A 20082-nucleotide genomic window follows, 5' to 3' on the forward strand; every position below is an offset into this window, starting at 1 on the left:
TCACAACTTTGATGTCTACTGTTGCATAGCAAAGTCTGTATAATGTCAAATAGGGCTGTATCACATAGACTGCGTGGCCTAATGGATAAGGCGTCTGACTTCGAATCAGAAGATTGAGGGTTCTAGTCCCTTCGTGGTTGTTTAATTTCATTAGCTCAGCTAATTTGAACATGTTTGCAATTTCCCGAAATAAGGCATTGGTCTTGTTTCTTTGAAAGGCTTGGACATTGTTATTCATCTTTAATAATCTAATATTGCAAGGCCTGAGAATTATTGAGTCTGATTCTGCATCGCAAGATTGAGGGAAAAGGTATCTTCTGACTTGTTAAATATCACTAGCTTTCCTCATTCGGACAGGTTCACAACTTTGATGTCTACTGTTGCATAGCAAAGTCTGTATGATGTCAAATAGGGTCGTTTAATTTCATTAGCTCAGCTAATTCGTACATGTTTGCAATTTCCCTAAATAAGGCATTGGTCTTGTTGCTTTGAAAAGCTTGGACATTGGACACTTTAATAATCTAAGACTGCAAGACCTGAGAAATATTATGTCTGAATCTGCATCGAAAGATTGAAGGAAAGAGTCTCTTTGTACTTGTTAAAAATCACTAGCTTTCCTCATTGGACAGGTCTTACTTCACAATTGAGGTTTTATGTCGTTTGGTTGCATAGCAAAGTCTGTATAATGTCAAATAGCGCTGTATCACATAGACTGTGTGGCCTAATGGATAAGGCGTCTGACTTGGAATCAGAAGATTGAGGGTTCGAGCGTGGTTGTTTAATTTCATTAGCTCAGCTAATTTGAACATGTTTGCAATTTCCCGAAATAAGGTCTTGTTGCTTTGAAAAGCTTGGACATTTGTTCAACTTTAATAATCTAAGACTGCAAGACCTGAGAAATATTATGTCTGATCTGCATCGAAAGATTGAAGGAAATAGTATTTTGTACTTGTTAAAAATCACTAGCTTTCCTCATTCGGACAGGTTCACAATTTTATGTCTATGGTTGCATAGCAAAGTCTGTATAATGTCAAATAGGGCTGTATCACATAGACTGCGTGGCCTAATGGATAAGGCGTCTGACTTCGAATCATAAGATTGAGGGTCCGAGTCCCTTCGTGGTTGTTTAATTTCATTAGCTCAGCTAATTTGAACATGTTTGCAATTTCCCGAAATAAGGCATTGGTCTTGTTGCTTTGAAAAGCTTGGACATTGTTGTTCAACTTCAATAATCTAAGACTGCAAGACCTGAGAAATATTATGTCTGATTGAGGGACATAGTCTTTTCGTACTTGTAAAATATCACTAGCTTTCCTCATTCGGATAGGTTCACAATTTTGATGTCTGTTGTTGCTAAGCAACGTCTGTTTGATGTCATATCGGAGAATATGGAGTAGAATGTGTTGCCTCGTGGATAAGGCGTCTTACTTCAAAATAGAAAATTGAGGTTTTGAGGCATTTTCGTGGTCGTTTAATTTAATTAAATCTGCTAATATGGACATGTTTGCAATTTCGCGAAATAAGGCATTGGTCTTGTTTCTTTGAAAGGCTTGGACATTGTTATTCATCTTTAATAATCTAATATTGCAAGGCCTGAGAATTATTGAGTCTGATTCTGCATCGCAAGATTGAGGGAAAAGGTATCTTCTTACTTGTTAAATATCACTAGCTTTCCTCATTCGGACAGGTTCACAACTTTGATGTCTATGGTTGCATAGCAAAGTCTGTATAATGTCAAATAGGGCTGTATCACATAGACTGCCTGGCCTAATGGATAAGGCGCCTGACTTCGAATCAGAAGATTGAGGGTTCGAGTCCCTTCGTGGTTGTTTAATTTCATTAGCTCAGCTAATTTGAACATGTTTGCAATTTCCCAAAATAAGGCATTGGTCTTGTTTCTTTGAAAGGCTTGGACATTGTTATTCATCTTTAATAATCTAATATTGCAAGGCCTGAGAATTATTGAGTCTGATTCTGCATCGCAAGATTGAGGGAAAAGGTATCTTCTTACTTGTTAAATATCACTAGCTTTCCTCATTCGGACAGGTTCACAACTTTGATGTCTACTGTTGCATAGCAAAGTCTGTATGATGTCAAATAGGGTCGTTTAATTTCATTAGCTCAGCTAATTCGTACATGTTTGCAATTTCCCGAAATAAGGCATTGGTCTTGTTGCTTTGAAAAGCTTGGACATTGTTGTTCAACTTTAATAATCTAAGACTGCAAGACCTGAGAATTATTGTGTCTGAATCTGCATCGAAAGATTGAAGGAAAGAGAATCTTTGTACTTGTTAAAAATCACTAGCTTTCCTCATTCGGACAGGTTCACAATTTTTATGTCTATGGTTGTATCTTCTTACTTGTTAAATATCACTAGCTTTCCTCATTCGGACAGGTGCCAACTTTGATGTCTACTGTTGCATAGCAAAGTCTGTATGATGTCAAATAGGGTCGTTTAATTTCATTAGCTCAGCTAATTCGTACATGTTTGCAATTTCCATAAATAAGGCATTGGTCTTGTTGCTTTGAAAAGCTTGGACATTGTTGTTCAACTTTAATAATCTAAGACTGCAAGACCTGAGAATTATTGTGTCTGAATCTGCATCGAAAGATTGAAGGAAAGAGTATCTTTGTACTTGTTAAAAATCACTAGCTTTCCTCATTAGCAAAGTCTGTATAATGTCAAATAGGGCTGTATAACATAGACTGCGTGGCCTAATGGATAAGGCGTCTGACTTCGAATCAGAAGATTGAGGGTTCGAGTCCCTTCGTGGTTGTTTAATTTCATTAGCTCCGCTAATATGGACATGTTTGCAATTTCGCTAAATAAGGCATTGGTCTTGTTGCTTGGACATTGTTATTCATCTTTAATAATCTAATATTGCAAGGCCTGAGAATTATTGAGTCTGATTCTGCATCGCAAGATTGAGGGAAAAGGTATCTTCTTACTTGTTAAATATCACTAGCTTTCCTCATTCGTACAGGTTCACAACTTTGATGTCTACTTTTGCATAGCAAAGTCTGTATAATGTCAAATAGGGCTGTATCACATAGGCTGCGTGGCCTAATGGATAAGGCGTCTGACTTCGAATCAGAAGATTGAGGGTCCGAGTCCCTTCGTGGTTGTTTAATTTCATTAGCTCAGCTAATTTGAACATGTTTGCAATTTCCCGAAATAAGGCATTGGTCTTGTTGCTTTGAAAAGCTTGGACATTGGACACTTCAATAATCTAAGACTGCAAGACCTGAGAAATATTATGTCTGATTGAGGGACATAGTCTTTTCGTACTTGTAAAATATCACTAGCTTTCCTCATTCGGATAGGTTCACAATTTTGATGTCTGTTGTTGCTCAACAACGTCTGTTTGATGTCATATCGGAGAATATGGAGTAGAAGGTGTTGCCTCGTGGATAAGGCGTCTTACTTCGAAACAGAAAATTGAGGTTTTGAGGCATTTTCGTGGTCGTTTAATTTCATTAAATCTGCTAATATGGACATGTTTGCAATTTCGCTAAATAAGGCATTGGTCTTGTTGCTTTGAAAAGCTTGGACATTGTTGTTCAACTTTAATAATCTAAGACTGCAAGGCCTGAGAATTATTGTGTCTGAATCTGCATCGAAAGATTGAGGGAAAAGGTATCTTCTTACTTGTTAAATATCACTAGCTTTCCTCATTCGGACAGGTTCACAACTTTGATGTCTACTGTTGCATAGCAAAGTCTGTATAATGTCAAATAGGGCTGTATCACATAGACTGCGTGGCCTAATGGATAAGGCGTCTGACTTCGAATCAGAAGATTGAGGGTTCGAGTCCCTTCGTGGTTGTTTAATTTCATTAGCTCAGCTAATTTGAACATGTTTGCAATTTCCCAAAATAAGGCATTGGTCTTGTTGCTTTGAAAAGCTTGGACATTGGACACTTCAATAATCTAAGACTGCAAGACCTGAGAAATATTATGTCTGATTGAGGGACATAGTATTTTCGTACTTGTAAAATATCACTAGCTTTCCTCATTCGGATAGGTTCACAATTTTGATGTCTGTTGTTGCTAAACAACGTCTGTTTGATGTCATATCGGAGAATATGGAGTAGAAGGTGTTGCCTCGTGGATAAGGCGTCTTACTTCGAAACAGAAAATTGAGGTTTTGAGGCATTTTCGTGGTCGTTTAATTCCATTAAATCTGCTAATATGGACATGTTTGCAATTTCGCTAAATAAGGCATTGGTCTTGTTGCTTTGAAAAGCTTGGACATTGTTGTTCAACTTTAATAATCTAAGACTGCAAGGCCTGAGAATTATTGTGTCTGAATCTGCATCGCAAGATTGAGGGAAAGAGTATCTTTGTACTTGTTAAAAATCACTAGCTTTCCTCATTCGGACAGGTTCACAACTTTTATGTCTATGGTTGCATAGCAAAGTCTGTATAATGTCAAATAGGGCTATATCACATAGACTGCGTGGCCTAATGGATAAGGCGTCTGACTTCGAATCAGAAGATTGAGGGTCCGAGTCCCTTCGTGGTTGTTTAATTTCATTAGCTCAGCTAATTTGAACATGTTTGCAATTTCCCGAAATAAGGCATTGGTCTTGTTGCTTTGAAAAGCTTGGACATTGTTGTTCAACTTCAATAATCTAAGACTGCAAGACCTGAGAAATATTATGTCTGATTGAGGGACATAGTCTTCGTACTTGTAAAATATCACTAGCTTTCCTCATTCGGATAGGTTCACAATTTTGATGTCTGTTGTTGCTAAGCAACTGTGATGTCATATCGGACAATATGGAGTAGTAGGTGTTCTCGTGGATAAGGCGTCTTACTTCAAAATAGAAAATTGAGGTTTTGAGGCATTTTCGTGGTCGTTTAATTTCATTAAATCTGCTAATATGGACATGTTTGCAATTTCCCGAAATAAGGCATTGGTCTTGTTTCTTTGAAAGGCTTGGACATTGTTATTCAACTTTAATAATCTAAGACTGCAAGGCCTGAAAATTATTGTGTCTGAATCTGCATCGAAAGATTGAAGGAAAGAGTATCTTTGTACTTGTTAAAAATCACTAGCTTTCCTCATTCGGACAGGTTCACAATTTTTATGTCTATGGTTGCATAGCAAAGTCTGTATAATGTCAAATAGGGCTGTATCACATAGACTGCGTGGCCTAATGGATAAGGCGTCTGACTTCGAATCAGAAGATTGAGGGTTCGAGTCCCTTCGTGGTTGTTTAATTTCATTAGCTCAGCTAATTTGAACATGTTTGCAATTTCCCGAAATAAGGCATTGGTCTTGTTGCTTTGAAAAGCTTGGACATTGTTGTTCAACTTCAATAATCTAAGACTGCAAGACCTGAGAAATATTATGTCTGATTGAGGGACATAGTCTTTTCGTACTTGTAAAATATCACTAGCTTTCCTCATTCGGATAGGTTCACAATTTTGATGTCTGTTGTTGCTAAGCAACGTCTGTTTGATGTCATATCGGACAATATGGAGTAGAAGGTGTTGCCTCGTGGATAAGGCGTCTTACTTCAAAATAGAAAATTGAGGTTTTGAGGCATTTTCGTGGTCGTTTAATTTCATTAAATCTGCTAATATGGACATGTTTGCAATTTCGCTAAATAAGGCATTGGTCTTGTTGCTTGGACATTGTTATTCATCTTTAATAATCTAATATTGCAAGGCCTGAGAATTATTGAGTCTGATTCTGCATCGCAAGATTGAGGGAAAAGGTATCTTCTTACTTGTTAAATATCACTAGCTTTCCTCATTCGGACAGGTTCACAACTTTGATGTCTACTTTTGCATAGCAAAGTCTGTATAATGTCAAATAGGGCTGTATCACATAGACTGCGTGGCCTAATGGATAAGGCGTCTGACTTCGAATCAGAAGATTGAGGGTCCGAGTCCCTTCGTGGTTGTTTAATTTCATTAGCTCAGCTAATTTGAACATGTTTGCAATTTCCCGAAATAAGGCATTGGTCTTGTTGCTTTGAAAAGCTTGGACATTGGACACTTCAATAATCTAAGACTGCAAGACCTGAGAAATATTATGTCTGATTGAGGGACATAGTCTTTTCGTACTTGTAAAATATCACTAGCTTTCCTCATTCGGATAGGTTCACAATTTTGATGTCTGTTGTTGCTAAACAACGTCTGTTTGATGTCATATCGGAGAATATGGAGTAGAAGGTGTTGCCTCGTGGATAAGGCGTCTTACTTCGAAACAGAAAATTGAGGTTTTGAGGCATTTTCGTGGTCGTTTAATTTCATTAAATCTGCTAATATGGACATGTTTGCAATTTCGCTAAATAAGGCATTGGTCTTGTTGCTTTGAAAAGCTTGGACATTGTTGTTCAACTTTAATAATCTAAGACTGCAAGGCCTGAGAATTATTGTGTCTGAATCTGCATCGAAAGATTGAAGGAAAGAGTATCTTTGTACTTGTTAAAAATCACTAGCTTTCCTCATTCGGACAGGTTCACAATTTTTGTCTATGGTTGCATAGCAAAGTCTGTATAATGTCAAATAGGGCTGTACCACATAGACTGCGTGGCCTAATGGATAAGGCGTCTGACTTCGAATCAGAAGATTGAGGGTTCGAGTCCCTTCGTGGTTGTTTAATTTCATTAGCTCAGCTAATTTGAACATGTTTGCAATTTCCAGAAATATGGCATTGGTCTTGTTGCTTTGAAAAGCTTGGACATTGTTGTTCAACTTCAATAATCTAAGACTGCAAGGCCTGAGAATTATTGAGTCTGATTCTGCATCGCAAGATTGAGGGAAAAGGTATCTTCTTACTTGTTAAATATCACTAGCTTTCCTCATTCGGACAGGTTCACAACTTTGATGTCTACTGTTGCATAGCAAAGTCTGTATGATGTCAAATAGCGCTGTATCACATAGACTGCGTGGCCTAATGGATAAGGCGTCTGACTTCGAATCAGAAGATTGAGGGTCCGAGTCCCTTCGTGGTTGTTTAATTTCATTAGCTCAGCTAATTTGAACATGTTTGCAATTTCCCGAAATAAGGCATTGGTCTTGTTTCTTTGAAAGGCTTGGACATTGTTATTCATCTTTAATAATCTAATATTGCAAGGCCTGAGAATTATTGAGTCTGATTCTGCATCGCAAGATTGAGGGAAAAGGTATCTTCTTACTTGTTAAATATCACTAGCTTTCCTCATTCGGACAGGTTCACAACTTTGATGTCTACTGTTGCATAGCAAAGTCTGTATGATGTCAAATAGGGTCGTTTAATTTCATTAGCTCAGCTAATTCGTACATGTTTGCAATTTCCCTAAATAAGGCATTGGTCTTGTTGCTTTGAAAAGCTTGGACATTGTTGTTCAACTTTAATAATCTAAGACTGCAAGACCTGAAAATTATTGTGTCTGAATCTGCATCGAAAGATTGAAGGAAAGAGTATCTTTGTACTTGTTAAAAATCACTAGCTTTCCTCATTCGGACAGGTTCACAATTTTTATGTCTATGGTTGCATAGCAAAGTCTGTATAATGTCAAATAGGGCTGTATCACATAGACTGCGTGGCCTAATGGATAAGGCGTCTGACTTCGAATCAGAAGATTGAGGGTTCGAGTCCCTTCGTGGTTGTTTAATTTCATTAGCTCCGCTAATATGGACATGTTTGCAATTTCGCTAAATGAGGCATTGGTCTTGTTGCTTGGACATTGTTATTCATCTTTAATAATCTAATATTGCAAGGCCTGAGAATTATTGAGTCTGATTCTGCATCGCAAGATTGAGGGAAAAGGTATCTTCTTACTTGTTAAATATCACTAGCTTTCCTCATTCGGACAGGTTCACAACTTTGATGTCTACTTTTGCATAGCAAAGTCTGTATAATGTCAAATAGGGCTGTATCACATAGACTGCGTGGCCTAATAGATAAGGCGTCTGACTTCGAATCAGAAGATTGAGGGTCCGAGTCCCTTCGTGGTTGTTTAATTTCATTAGCTCAGCTAATTTGAACATGTTTGCAATTTCCCGAAATAAGGCATTGGTCTTGTTGCTTTGAAAAGCTTGGACATTGGACACTTCAATAATCTAAGACTGCAAGACCTGAGAAATATTATGTCTGATTGAGGGACATAGTCTTTTCGTACTTGTAAAATATCACTAGCTTTCCTCATTCGGATAGGTTCACAATTTTGATGTCTGTTGTTGCTAAACAACGTCTGTTTGATGTCATATCGGAGAATATGGAGTAGAAGGTGTTGCCTCGTGGATAAGGCGTCTTACTTCGAAACAGAAAATTGAGGTTTTGAGGCATTTTCGTGGTCGTTTAATTTCATTAAATCTGCTAATATGGACATGTTTGCAATTTCGCTAAATAAGGCATTGGTCTTGTTGCTTTGAAAAGCTTGGACATTGTTGTTCAACTTTAATAATCTAAGACTGCAAGGCCTGAGAATTATTGTGTCTGAATCTGCATCGAAAGATTGAAGGAAAGAGTATCTTTGTACTTGTTAAAAATCACTAGCTTTCCTCATTCGGACAGGTTCACAATTTTTGTCTATGGTTGCATAGCAAAGTCTGTATAATGTCAAATAGGGCTGTACCACATAGACTGCGTGGCCTAATGGATAAGGCGTCTGACTTCGAATCAGAAGATTGAGGGTTCGAGTCCCTTCGTGGTTGTTTAATTTCATTAGCTCAGCTAATTTGAACATGTTTGCAATTTCCAGAAATATGGCATTGGTCTTGTTGCTTTGAAAAGCTTGGACATTGTTGTTCAACTTCAATAATCTAAGACTGCAAGACCTGAGAAATATTATGTCTGATTGAGGGACATAGTCTTTTCGTACTTGTAAAATATCACTAGCTTTCCTCATTCGGATAGGTTCACAATTTTGATGTCTGTTGTTGCTAAGCAACGTCTGTTTGATGTCATATCGGAGAATATGGAGTAGAAGGTGTTGCCTCGTGGATAAGGCGTCTTACTTCAAAATAGAAAATTGAGGTTTTGAGGCATTTTCGTGGTCGTTTAATTTAATTAAATCTGCTAATATGGACATGTTTGCAATTTCCCGAAATAAGGCATTGGTCTTGTTTCTTTGAAAGGCTTGGACATTGTTATTCATCTTTAATAATCTAATATTGCAAGGCCTGAGAATTATTGAGTCTGATTCTGCATCGCAAGATTGAGGGAAAAGGTATCTTCTTACTTGTTAAATATCACTAGCTTTCCTCATTTGGACAGGTTCACAACTTTGATGTCTACTGTTGCATAGCAAAGTCTGTATGATGTCAAATAGGGCTGTATCACATAGACTGCGTGGCCTAATGGATAAGGCGTCTGACTTCGAATCAGAAGATTGAGGGTCCGAGTCCCTTCGTGGTTGTTTAATTTCATTAGCTCAGCTAATTTGAACATGTTTGCAATTTCCCGAAATAAGGCATTGGTCTTGTTTCTTTGAAAGGCTTGGACATTGTTATTCATCTTTAATAATCTAATATTGCAAGGCCTGAGAATTATTGAGTCTGATTCTGCATCGCAAGATTGAGGGAAAAGGTATCTTCTTACTTGTTAAATATCACTAGCTTTCCTCATTCGGACAGGTTCACAACTTTGATGTCTACTGTTGCATAGCAAAGTCTGTATGATGTCAAATAGGGTCGTTTAATTTCATTAGCTCAGCTAATTCGTGAACATGTTTGCAATTTCCCTAAATAAGGCATTGGTCTTGTTGCTTTGAAAAGCTTGGACATTGTTGTTCAACTTCAATAATCTAAGACTGCAAGACCTGAGAAATATTATGTCTGATTGAGGGACATAGTCTTTTCGTACTTGTAAAATATCACTAGCTTTCCTCATTCGGATAGGTTCACAATTTTGATGTCTGTTGTTGCTAAGCAACGTCTGTTTGATGTCATATCGGAGAATATGGAGTAGAAGGTGTTGCCTCGTGGATAAGGCGTCTTACTTCAAAATAGAAAATTGAGGTTTTGAGGCTTTTCGTGGTCGTTTAATTTAATTAAATCTGCTAATATGGACATGTTTGCAATTTCCCGAAATATGTCATTGGTCTTGTTGCTTTGAAAAGCTTGGACATTGTTGTTCAACTTCAATAATCTAAGACTGCAAGACCTGAGAAATATTATGTCTGATTGAGGGACATAGTCTTTTCGTACTTGTAAAATATCACTAGCTTTCATCATTCGGATAGGTTCACAATTTTGATGTCTGTTGTTGCTAAGCAACGTCTGTTTGATGTCATATCGGAGAATATGGAGTAGAAGGTGTTGCCTCGTGGATAAGGCGTCTTACTTCAAAATAGAAATTTGAGGTTTTGAGGCATTTTCGTGGTCGTTTAATTTAATTAAATCTGCTAATATGGACATGTTTGCAATTTCCCGAAATAAGGCATTGGTCTTGTTTCTTTGAAAGGCTTGGACATTGTTATTCATCTTTAATAATCTAATATTGCAAGGCCTGAGAATTATTGAGTCTGATTCTGCATCGCAAGATTGAGGGAAAAGGTATCTTCTTACTTGTTAAATATCACTAGCTTTCCTCATTCGGACAGGTTCACAACTTTGATGTCTACTGTTGCATAGCAAAGTCTGTATGATGTCAAATAGGGTCGTTTAATTTCATTAGCTCAGCTAATTCGTACATGTTTGCAATTTCCCTAAATAAGGCATTGGTCTTGTTGCTTTGAAAAGCTTGGATATTGTTGTTCAACTTTAATAATCTAAGACTGCAAGACCTGAGAATTATTGTGTCTGAATCTGCATCGAAAGATTGAAGGAAAGAGTATCTTTGTACTTGTTAAAAATCACTAGCTTTCCTCATTCGGACAGGTTCACAATTTTTATGTCTATGGTTGCATAGCAAAGTCTGTATAATGTCAAATAGGGCTGCATCACATAGACTGCGTGGCCTAATGGATAAGGCGTCTGACTTGGAATCAGAAGATTGAGGGTTCAAGTCCCTTCGTGGTTGTTTAATTTCATTAGCTCAGCTAATTTGAACATGTTTGCAATTTCCCGAAATAAGGCATTGGTCTTGTTGCTTTGAAAAGCTTGGACATTGGACACTTCAATAATCTAAGACTGCAAGACCTGAGAAATATTATGTCTGATTGAGGGACATAGTATTTTCGTACTTGTAAAATATCACTAGCTTTCCTCATTCGGATAGGTTCACAATTTTGATGTCTGTTGTTGCTAAACAACGTCTGTTTGATGTCATATCGGAGAATATGGAGTAGAAGGTGTTGCCTCGTGGATAAGGCGTCTTACTTCGAAACAGAAAATTGAGGTTTTGAGGCATTTTCGTGGTCGTTTAATTCCATTAAATCTGCTAATATGGACATGTTTGCAATTTCGCTAAATAAGGCATTGGTCTTGTTGCTTTGAAAAGCTTGGACATTGTTGTTCAACTTTAATAATCTAAGACTGCAAGGCCTGAGAATTATTGTGTCTGAATCTGCATCGAAAGATTGAAGGAAAGAGTATCTTTGTACTTGTTAAAAATCACTAGCTTTCCTCATTCGGACAGGTTCACAATTTTTATGTCTATGGTTGCATAGCAAAGTCTGTATAATGTCAAATAGGGCTATATCACATAGACTGCGTGGCCTAATGGATAAGGCGTCTGACTTCGAATCAGAAGATTGAGGGTCCGAGTCCCTTCGTGGTTGTTTAATTTCATTAGCTCAGCTAATTTGAACATGTTTGCAATTTCCCGAAATAAGGCATTGGTCTTGTTGCTTTGAAAAGCTTGGACATTGTTGTTCAACTTCAATAATCTAAGACTGCAAGACCTGAGAAATATTATGTCTGATTGAGGGACATAGTCTTTTCGTACTTGTAAAATATCACTAGCTTTCCTCATTCGGATAGGTTCACAATTTTGATGTCTGTTGTTGCTAAGCAACGTCTGTTTGATGTCATATCGGACAATATGGAGTAGTAGGTGTTGCCTCGTGGATAAGGCGTCTTACTTCAAAATAGAAAATTGAGGTTTTGAGGCATTTTCGTGGTCGTTTAATTTCATTAAATCTGCTAATATGGACATGTTTGCAATTTCCCGAAATAAGGCATTGGTCTTGTTTCTTTGAAAGGCTTGGACATTGTTATTCATCTTTAATAATCTAAGACTGCAAGGCCTGAGAATTATTGTGTCTGAATCTGCATCGAAAGATTGAAGGAAAGAGTATCTTTGTACTTGTTAAAAATCACTAGCTTTCCTCATTCGGACAGGTTCACAATTTTTATGTCTATGGTTGCATAGCAAAGTCTGTATAATGTCAAATAGGGCTGTATCACATAGACTGCGTGGCCTAATGGATAAGGCGTCTGACTTCGAATCAGAAGATTGAGGGTCCGAGTCCCTTCGTGGTTGTTTAATTTCATTAGCTCAGCTAATTTGAACATGTTTGCAATTTCCCGAAATAAGGCATTGGTCTTGTTGCTTTGAAAAGCTTGGACATTGTTGTTCAACTTCAATAATCTAAGACTGCAAGACCTGAGAAATATTATGTCTGATTGAGGGACATAGTCTTTTCGTACTTGTAAAATATCACTAGCTTTCCTCATTCGGATAGGTTCACAATTTTGATGTCTGTTGTTGCTAAGCAACGTCTGTTTGATGTCATATCGGACAATATGGAGTAGAAGGTGTTGCCTCGTGGATAAGGCGTCTTACTTCAAAATAGAAAATTGAGGTTTTGAGGCATTTTCGTGGTCGTTTAATTTTATTAAATCTGCTAATATGGACATGTTTGCAATTTCCCGAAATAAGGCATTGGTCTTGTTTCTTTGAAAGGCTTGGACATTGTTATTCATCTTTAATAATCTAAGACTGCAAGGCCTGAGAATTATTGTGTCTGAATCTGCATCGAAAGATTGAAGGAAAGAGTATCTTTGTACTTGTTAAAAATCACTAGCTTTCCTCATTCGGACAGGTTCACAATTTTTATGTCTATGGTTGCATAGCAAAGTCTGTATAATGTCAAATAGGGCTGTATCACATAGACTGCGTGGCCTAATGGATAAGGCGTCTGACTTCGAATCAGAAGATTGAGGGTTCGAGTCCCTTCGTGGTTGTTTAATTTCATTAGCTCAGCTAATTTGAACATGTTTGCAATTTCCAGAAATATGGCATTGTTCTTGTTGCTTTGAAAAGCTTGGACATTGTTGTTCAACTTCAATAATCTAAGACTGCAAGACCTGAGAAATATTATGTCTGATTGAGGGACATAGTCTTTTCGTACTTGTAAAATATCACTAGCTTTAGGTTCACAATTTTGATGTCTGTTGTTGCTAAGCAACGTCTGTTTGATGTCATATCGGAGAATATGGAGTAGAAGGTGTTGCCTCGTGGATAAGGCGTCTTACTTCAAAATAGAAAATTGAGGTTTTGAGGCATTTTCGTGGTCGTTTAATTTCATTAAATCTGCTAATATGGACATGTTTGCAATTTCCTGAAATAAGGTATTGGTCTTGTTTCTTTGAAAGGCTTGGACATTGTTATTCATCATTAATAATCTAATATTGCAAGGCCTGAGAATTATTGAGTCTGATTCTGCATCGCAAGATTGAGGGAAAAGGGTATCTTCTTACTTGTTAAATATCACTAGCTTTCCTCATTCGGACAGGTTCACAACTTTGATGTCTACTGTTGCATAGCAAAGTCTGTATGATGTCAAATAGGGTCGTTTAATTTCATTAGCTCAGCTAATTCGTACATGTTTGCAATTTCCCGAAATAAGGCATTGGTCTTGTTGCTTTGAAAAGCTTGGACATTGTTGTTCAACTTTAATAATCTAAGAATGCAAGACCTGAGAATTATTGTGTCTGAATCTGCATCGAAAGATTGAAGGAAAGAGTATTTGTTAAAAATCACTAGCTTTCCTCATTCGGACAGGTTCACAATTTTTATGTCTATGGTTGCATAGCAAAGTCTGTATAATGTCAAATAGTGCTGTATCACATAGACTGCGTGCCCTAATGGATAAGGCGTCTGACTTCGAATCAGAAGATCGAGGGTTCGAGTCCCTTCGTGGTTGTTTAATTTCATTAGCTCAGCTAATTTGAACATGTTTGCAATTTCCCGAAATATGTCATTGGTCTTGTTGCTTTGAAAAGCTTGGACATTGTTGTTCAACTTCAATAATCTAAGACTGCAAGACGTGAGAAATATTATGTCTGATTGAGGGACATAGTCTTTTCGTACTTGTAAAATATCACTAGCTTTCCTCATTCGGATAAGTTCACAATTTTGATGTCTGTTGTTGCTAAGCAACGTCTGTTTGATGTCATATCGGAGAATATGGAGTAGAAGGTGTTGCCTCGTGGATAAGGCGTCTTACTTCAAAATAGAAAATTGAGGTTTTGAGGCATTTTCGTGGTCGTTTAATTTCATTAAATCTGCTAATATGGACATGTTTGCAATTTCCCGAAATAAGGCATTGGTCTTGTTTCTTTGAAAGGCTTGGACATTGTTATTCATCTTTAATAATCTAATATTGCAAGGCCTGAGAATTATTGAGTCTGATTCTGCATCGCAAGATTGAGGGAAAAGGTATCTTCTTACTTCTTAAATATCACTAGCTTTCCTCATTCAGACAGGTTCACAACTTTGATGTCTACTGTTGCATAGCAAAGTCTGTATAATGTCAAATAGGGCTGTATCGCATAGACTGCGTGGCCTAATGGATAAGGCGTCTGACTTCGAATCAGAAGATTGAGGGTCCGAGTCCCTTCGTGGTTGTTTAATTTCATTAGCTCAGCTAATTTGAACATGTTTGCAATTTCCCGAAATAAGGCATTGGTCTTGTTTCTTTGAAAGGCTTGGACATTGTTATTCATCTTTAATAATCTAATATTGCAAGGCCTGAGAATTATTGAGTCTGATTCTGCATCGCAAGATTGAGGGAAAAGGTATCTTCTGACTTGTTAAATATCACTAGCTTTCCTCATTCGGACAGGTTCACAACTTTGATGTCTACTGTTGCATAGCAAAGTCTGTATGATGTCAAATAGGGTCGTTTAATTTCATTAGCTCAGCTAATTCGTACATGTTTGCAATTTCCCTAAATAAGGCATTGGTCTTGTTGCTTTGAAAAGCTTGGATATTGTTGTTCAACTTTAATAATCTAAGACTGCAAGACCTGAGAATTATTGTGTCTGAATCTGCATCGAAAGATTGAAGGAAAGAGTATCTTTGTACTTGTTAAAAATCACTAGCTTTCCTCATTCGGACAGGTTCACAATTTTTATGTCTATGGTTGCATAGCAAAGTCTGTATAATGTCAAATAGGGCTGTATCACATAGACTGCGTGGCCTAATGGATAAGGCGTCTGACTTCGAATCAGAAGATTGAGGGTTCGAGTCCCTTCGTGGTCGTTTAATTTCATTAGCTCAGCTAATTCGTACATGTTTGCAATTTCCCGAAATAAGGCATTGGTCTTGTTGCTTTGAAAAGCTTGGACATTGTTGTTCAACTTCAATAATCTAAGACTGCAAGACCTGAGAAATATTATGTCTGATTGAGGGACATAGTCTTTTCGTACTTGTAAAATATCACTAGCTTTCCTCATTCAGATAGGTTCACAATTTTGATGTCTGTTGTTGCTAAGCAACGTCTGTTTGATGTCATATCGGAGAATATGGAGTAGAAGGTGTTGCCTCGTGGATAAGGCGTCTTACTTCAAAATAGAAAATTGAGGTTTTGAGGCATTTTCGTGGTCGTTTAATTTAATTAAATCTGCTAATATGGACATGTTTGCAATTTCCCGAAATAAGGCATTGGTCTTGTTTCTTTGAAAGGCTTGGACATTGTTATTCATCTTTAATAATCTAATATTGCAAGGCCTGAGAATTATTGAGTCTGATTCTGCATCGCAAGATTGAGGGAAAAGGTATCTTCTTACTTGTTAAATATCACTAGCTTTCCTCATTCGGCAGGTTCACAACTTTGATGTCTACTGTTGCATAGCAAAGTCTGTATGATGTCAAATAGGGCTGTATCACGTAGACTGCGTGGCCTAATGGATAAGGCGTCTTACTTCGAATCAGAAGATTGAGGGTTCGAGTCCCTTCGTGGTTGTTTAATTTCATTAGCTCAGCTAATTTGAACATGTTTGCAATTTCCCGAAATAAGGCATTGGTCTTGTTTCTTTGAAAGGCTTGGACATTGTTATTCATCTTTAATAATCTAATATTGCAAGGCCTGAGAATTATTGAGTCTGATTCTGCATCGCAAGATTGAGGGAAAAGGTATCTTCTTACTTGTTAAATATCACTAGCTTTCCTCATTCGGACAGGTTCACAATTTTTATGTCTATGGTTGCATAGCAAAGTCTGTATAATGTCAAATAGGGCTGTATAACATAGACTGCGTGGCCTAATGGATAAGGCGTCTGACTTCGAATCAGAAGATTGAGGGTTCGAGTCCCTTCGTGGTTGTTTAATTTCATTAGCTCCGCTAATATGGACATGTTTGCAATTTCGCTAAGTAAGGCATTGGTCTTGTTGCTTGGACATTGTTATTCATCTTTAATAATCTAATATTGCAAGGCCTGAGAATTATTGAGTCTGATTCTGCATCGCAAGATTGAGGGAAAAGGTATCTTCTTACTTGTTAAATATCACTAGCTTTCCTCATTCGGACAGGTTCACAACTTTGATGTCTACTTTTGCATAGCAAAGTCTGTATAATGTCAAATAGGGCTGTATCACATAGGCTGCGTGGCCTAATGGATAAGGCGTCTGACTTCGAATCAGAAGATTGAGGGTCCGAGTCCCTTCGTGGTTGTTTAATTTCATTAGCTCAGCTAATTTGAACATGTTTGCAATTTCCAGAAATATGGCATTGGTCTTGTTGCTTTGAAAAGCTTGGACATTGTTGTTCAACTTCAATAATCTAAGACTGCAAGACCTGAGAAATATTATGTCTGATTGAGGGACATAGTCTTTTCGTACTTGTAAAATACTTGTAAAATATCACAATTTTGATGTCTGTTGTTGCTAAGCAACGTCTGTTTGATGTCATATCGGAGAATATGGAGTAGAAGGTGTTGCCTCGTGGATAAGGCGTCTTACTTCAAAATAGAAAATTGAGGTTTTGAGGCATTTTCGTGGTCGTTTAATTTCATTAAATCTGCTAATATGGACATGTTTGCAATTTCCTGAAATAAGGCATTGGTCTTGTTTCTTTGAAAGGCTTGGACATTGTTATTCATCATTAATAATCTAATATTGCAAGGCCTGAGAATTATTGAGTCTGATTCTGCATCGCAAGATTGAGGGAAAAGGTATCTTCTTACTTGTTAAATATCACTAGCTTTCCTCATTCGGACAGGTGTCAACTTTGATGTCTACTGTTGCATAGCAAAGTCTGTATGATGTCAAATAGGGTCGTTTAATTTCATTAGCTCAGCTAATTCGTACATGTTTGCAATTTCCCGAAATAAGGCATTGGTCTTGTTGCTTTGAAAAGCTTGGACATTGTTGTTCAACTTTAATAATCTAAGACTGCAAGACCTGAGAATTATTGTGTCTGAATCTGCATCGAAAGATTGAAGGAAAGAGTATTTGTTAAAAATCACTAGCTTTCCTCATTCGGACAGGTTCACAATTTTTATGTCTATGGTTGCATAGCAAAGTCTGTATAATGTCAAATAGTGCTGTATCACATAGACTGCGTGCCCTAATGGATAAGGCGTCTGACTTCGAATCAGAAGATTGAGGGTTCGAGTCCCTTCGTGGTTGTTTAATTTCATTAGCTCAGCTAATTTGAACATGTTTGCAATTTCCCGAAAGATGTCATTGGTCTTGTTGCTTTGAAAAGCTTGGACATTGTTGTTCAACTTCAATAATCTAAGACTGCAAGACGTGAGAAATATTATGTCTGATTGAGGGACATAGTCTTTTCGTACTTGTAAAATATCACTAGCTTTCCTCATTCGGATAAGTTCACAATTTTGATGTCTGTTGTTGCTAAGCAACGTCTGTTTGATGTCATATCGGAGAATATGGAGTAGAAGGTGTTGCCTCGTGGATAAGGCGTCTTACTTCAAAATAGAAAATTGAGGTTTTGAGGCATTTTCGTGGTCGTTTAATTTCATTAAATCTGCTAATATGGACATGTTTGCAATTTCCCGAAATAAGGCATTGGTCTTGTTTCTTTGAAAGGCTTGGACATTGTTATTCATCTTTAATAATCTAATATTGCAAGGCCTGAGAATTATTGTGTCTGAATCTGCATCGAAAGATTGAAGGAAAGAGTATATTTGTACTTGTTAAAAATCACTAGCTTTCCTCATTCGGATAGGTTCACAATTTTGATGTCTGTTGTTGCTAAGCAACGTCTGTTTGATGTCATATCGGAGAATATGGAGTAGAAGGTGTTGCCTCGTGGATAAGGCGTCTTACTTCAAAATAGAAAATTGAGGTTTTGAGGCATTTTCGTGGTTGTTTAATTTAATTAAATCTGCTAATATGGACATGTTTGCAATTTCCCGAAATAAGGCATTGGTCTTGTTTCTTTGAAAGGCTTGGACATTGTTATTCATCTTTAATAATCTAATATTGCAAGGCCTGAGAATTATTGAGTCTGATTCTGCATCGCAAGATTGAGGGAAAAGGTATCTTCTTACTTGTTAAATATCACTAGCTTTCCTCATTCGGACAGGTTCACAACTTTGATGTCTACTGTTGCATAGCAAAGTCTGTATGATGTCAAATAGGGCTGTATCACGTAGACTGCGTGGCCTAATGGATAAGGCGTCTGACTTCGAATCCGAAAATTGAGGGTCCGAGTCCCTTCGTGGTTGTTTAATTTCATTAGCTCAGCTAATTTGAACATGTTTGCAATTTCCCGAAATAAGGCATTGGTCTTGTTTCTTTGAAAGGCTTGGACATTGTTATTCATCTTTAATAATCTAATATTGCAAGGCCTGAGAATTATTGAGTCTGATTCTGCATCGCAAGATTGAGGGAAAAGGTATCTTCTTACTTGTTAAATATCACTAGCTTTCCTCATTCGGACAGGTGTCAACTTTGATGTCTACTGTTGCATAGCAAAGTCTGTATGATGTCAAATAGGGTCGTTTAATTTCATTAGCTCAGCTAATTCGTACATGTTTGCAATTTCCATAAATAAGGCATTGGTCTTGTTGCTTTGAAAAGCTTGGACATTGTTGTTCAACTTTAATAATCTAAGACTGCAAGACCTGAGAATTATTGTGTCTGAATCTGCATCGAAAGATTGAAGGAAAGAGTATCTTTGTACTTGTTAAAAATCACTAGCTTTCAATAATCTAAGACTGCAAGACCTGAGAAATATTATGTCTGATTGAGGGACATAGTCTTTTCGTACTTGTAAAATATCACTAGCTTTCCTCATTCGGACAGGTTCACAATTTTTATGTCTATGGTTGTATCTTCTTACTTGTTAAATATCACTAGCTTTCCTCATTCGGACAGGTGTCAACTTTGATGTCTACTGTTGCATAGCAAAGTCTGTATGATGTCAAATAGGGTCGTTTAATTTCATTAGCTCAGCTAATTCGTACATGTTTGCAATTTCCATAAATAAGGCATTGGTCTTGTTGCTTTGAAAAGCTTGGACATTGTTGTTCAACTTTAATAATCTAAGACTGCAAGGCCTGAGAATTATTGTGTCTGAATCTGCATCGAAAGATTGAAGGAAAGAGTATCTTTGTACTTGTTAAAAATCACTAGCTTTCCTCATTCGGACAGGTTCACAATTTTTATGTCTATGGTTGCATAGCAAAGTCTGTATAATGTCAAATAGGGCTATATCACATAGACTGCGTGGCCTAATGGATAAGGCGTCTGACTTCGAATCAGAAGATTGAGGGTCCGAGTCCCTTCGTGGTTGTTTAATTTCATTAGCTCAGCTAATTTGAACATGTTTGCAATTTCCCGAAATAAGGCATTGGTCTTGTTGCTTTGAAAAGCTTGGACATTGTTGTTCAACTTCAATAATCTAAGACTGCAAGACCTGAGAAATATTATGTCTGATTGAGGGACATAGTCTTTTCGTACTTGTAAAATATCACTAGCTTTCCTCATTCGGATAGGTTCAC

At 37.3% G+C, this 20082-nt stretch overlaps 10 non-coding genes across 10 annotated transcripts; all 10 read left to right on the forward strand.

Annotated features, from left to right (window-relative positions):
- The first annotated feature begins 2704 nt into the window (after nt 1-2704).
- trnar-ucg (transfer RNA arginine (anticodon UCG)) lies at nt 2705-2777 on the forward strand. The gene has a single exon. It is a non-coding gene; the product is annotated as a tRNA-Arg (tRNA).
- A 976-nt stretch (nt 2778-3753) lies between these two features.
- On the forward strand, nt 3754-3826 carry trnar-ucg (transfer RNA arginine (anticodon UCG)). Its single transcript has one exon. It is a non-coding gene; the product is annotated as a tRNA-Arg (tRNA).
- A 1322-nt stretch (nt 3827-5148) lies between these two features.
- Nucleotides 5149-5221, forward strand: trnar-ucg (transfer RNA arginine (anticodon UCG)). The gene has a single exon. It is a non-coding gene; the product is annotated as a tRNA-Arg (tRNA).
- Nucleotides 5222-6540: 1319 nt separating this feature from the next.
- On the forward strand, nt 6541-6613 carry trnar-ucg (transfer RNA arginine (anticodon UCG)). The gene has a single exon. It is a non-coding gene; the product is annotated as a tRNA-Arg (tRNA).
- Nucleotides 6614-7535: 922 nt separating this feature from the next.
- Nucleotides 7536-7608, forward strand: trnar-ucg (transfer RNA arginine (anticodon UCG)). Its single transcript has one exon. It is a non-coding gene; the product is annotated as a tRNA-Arg (tRNA).
- Nucleotides 7609-8582: 974 nt separating this feature from the next.
- On the forward strand, nt 8583-8655 carry trnar-ucg (transfer RNA arginine (anticodon UCG)). Its single transcript has one exon. It is a non-coding gene; the product is annotated as a tRNA-Arg (tRNA).
- A 2235-nt stretch (nt 8656-10890) lies between these two features.
- Nucleotides 10891-10963, forward strand: trnap-ugg (transfer RNA proline (anticodon UGG)). The gene has a single exon. It is a non-coding gene; the product is annotated as a tRNA-Pro (tRNA).
- Nucleotides 10964-12998: 2035 nt separating this feature from the next.
- Nucleotides 12999-13071, forward strand: trnar-ucg (transfer RNA arginine (anticodon UCG)). The gene has a single exon. It is a non-coding gene; the product is annotated as a tRNA-Arg (tRNA).
- Nucleotides 13072-15300: 2229 nt separating this feature from the next.
- trnar-ucg (transfer RNA arginine (anticodon UCG)) lies at nt 15301-15373 on the forward strand. Its single transcript has one exon. It is a non-coding gene; the product is annotated as a tRNA-Arg (tRNA).
- Nucleotides 15374-16362: 989 nt separating this feature from the next.
- On the forward strand, nt 16363-16435 carry trnar-ucg (transfer RNA arginine (anticodon UCG)). Its single transcript has one exon. It is a non-coding gene; the product is annotated as a tRNA-Arg (tRNA).
- Nucleotides 16436-20082: the final 3647 nt, after the last annotated feature.

The sequence above is a fragment of the Oncorhynchus clarkii genome, unplaced genomic scaffold (assembly GCF_045791955.1).
Source record: "Oncorhynchus clarkii lewisi isolate Uvic-CL-2024 unplaced genomic scaffold, UVic_Ocla_1.0 unplaced_contig_10893_pilon_pilon, whole genome shotgun sequence".
Taxonomy (NCBI): Eukaryota; Metazoa; Chordata; class Actinopteri; order Salmoniformes; family Salmonidae; genus Oncorhynchus; species Oncorhynchus clarkii.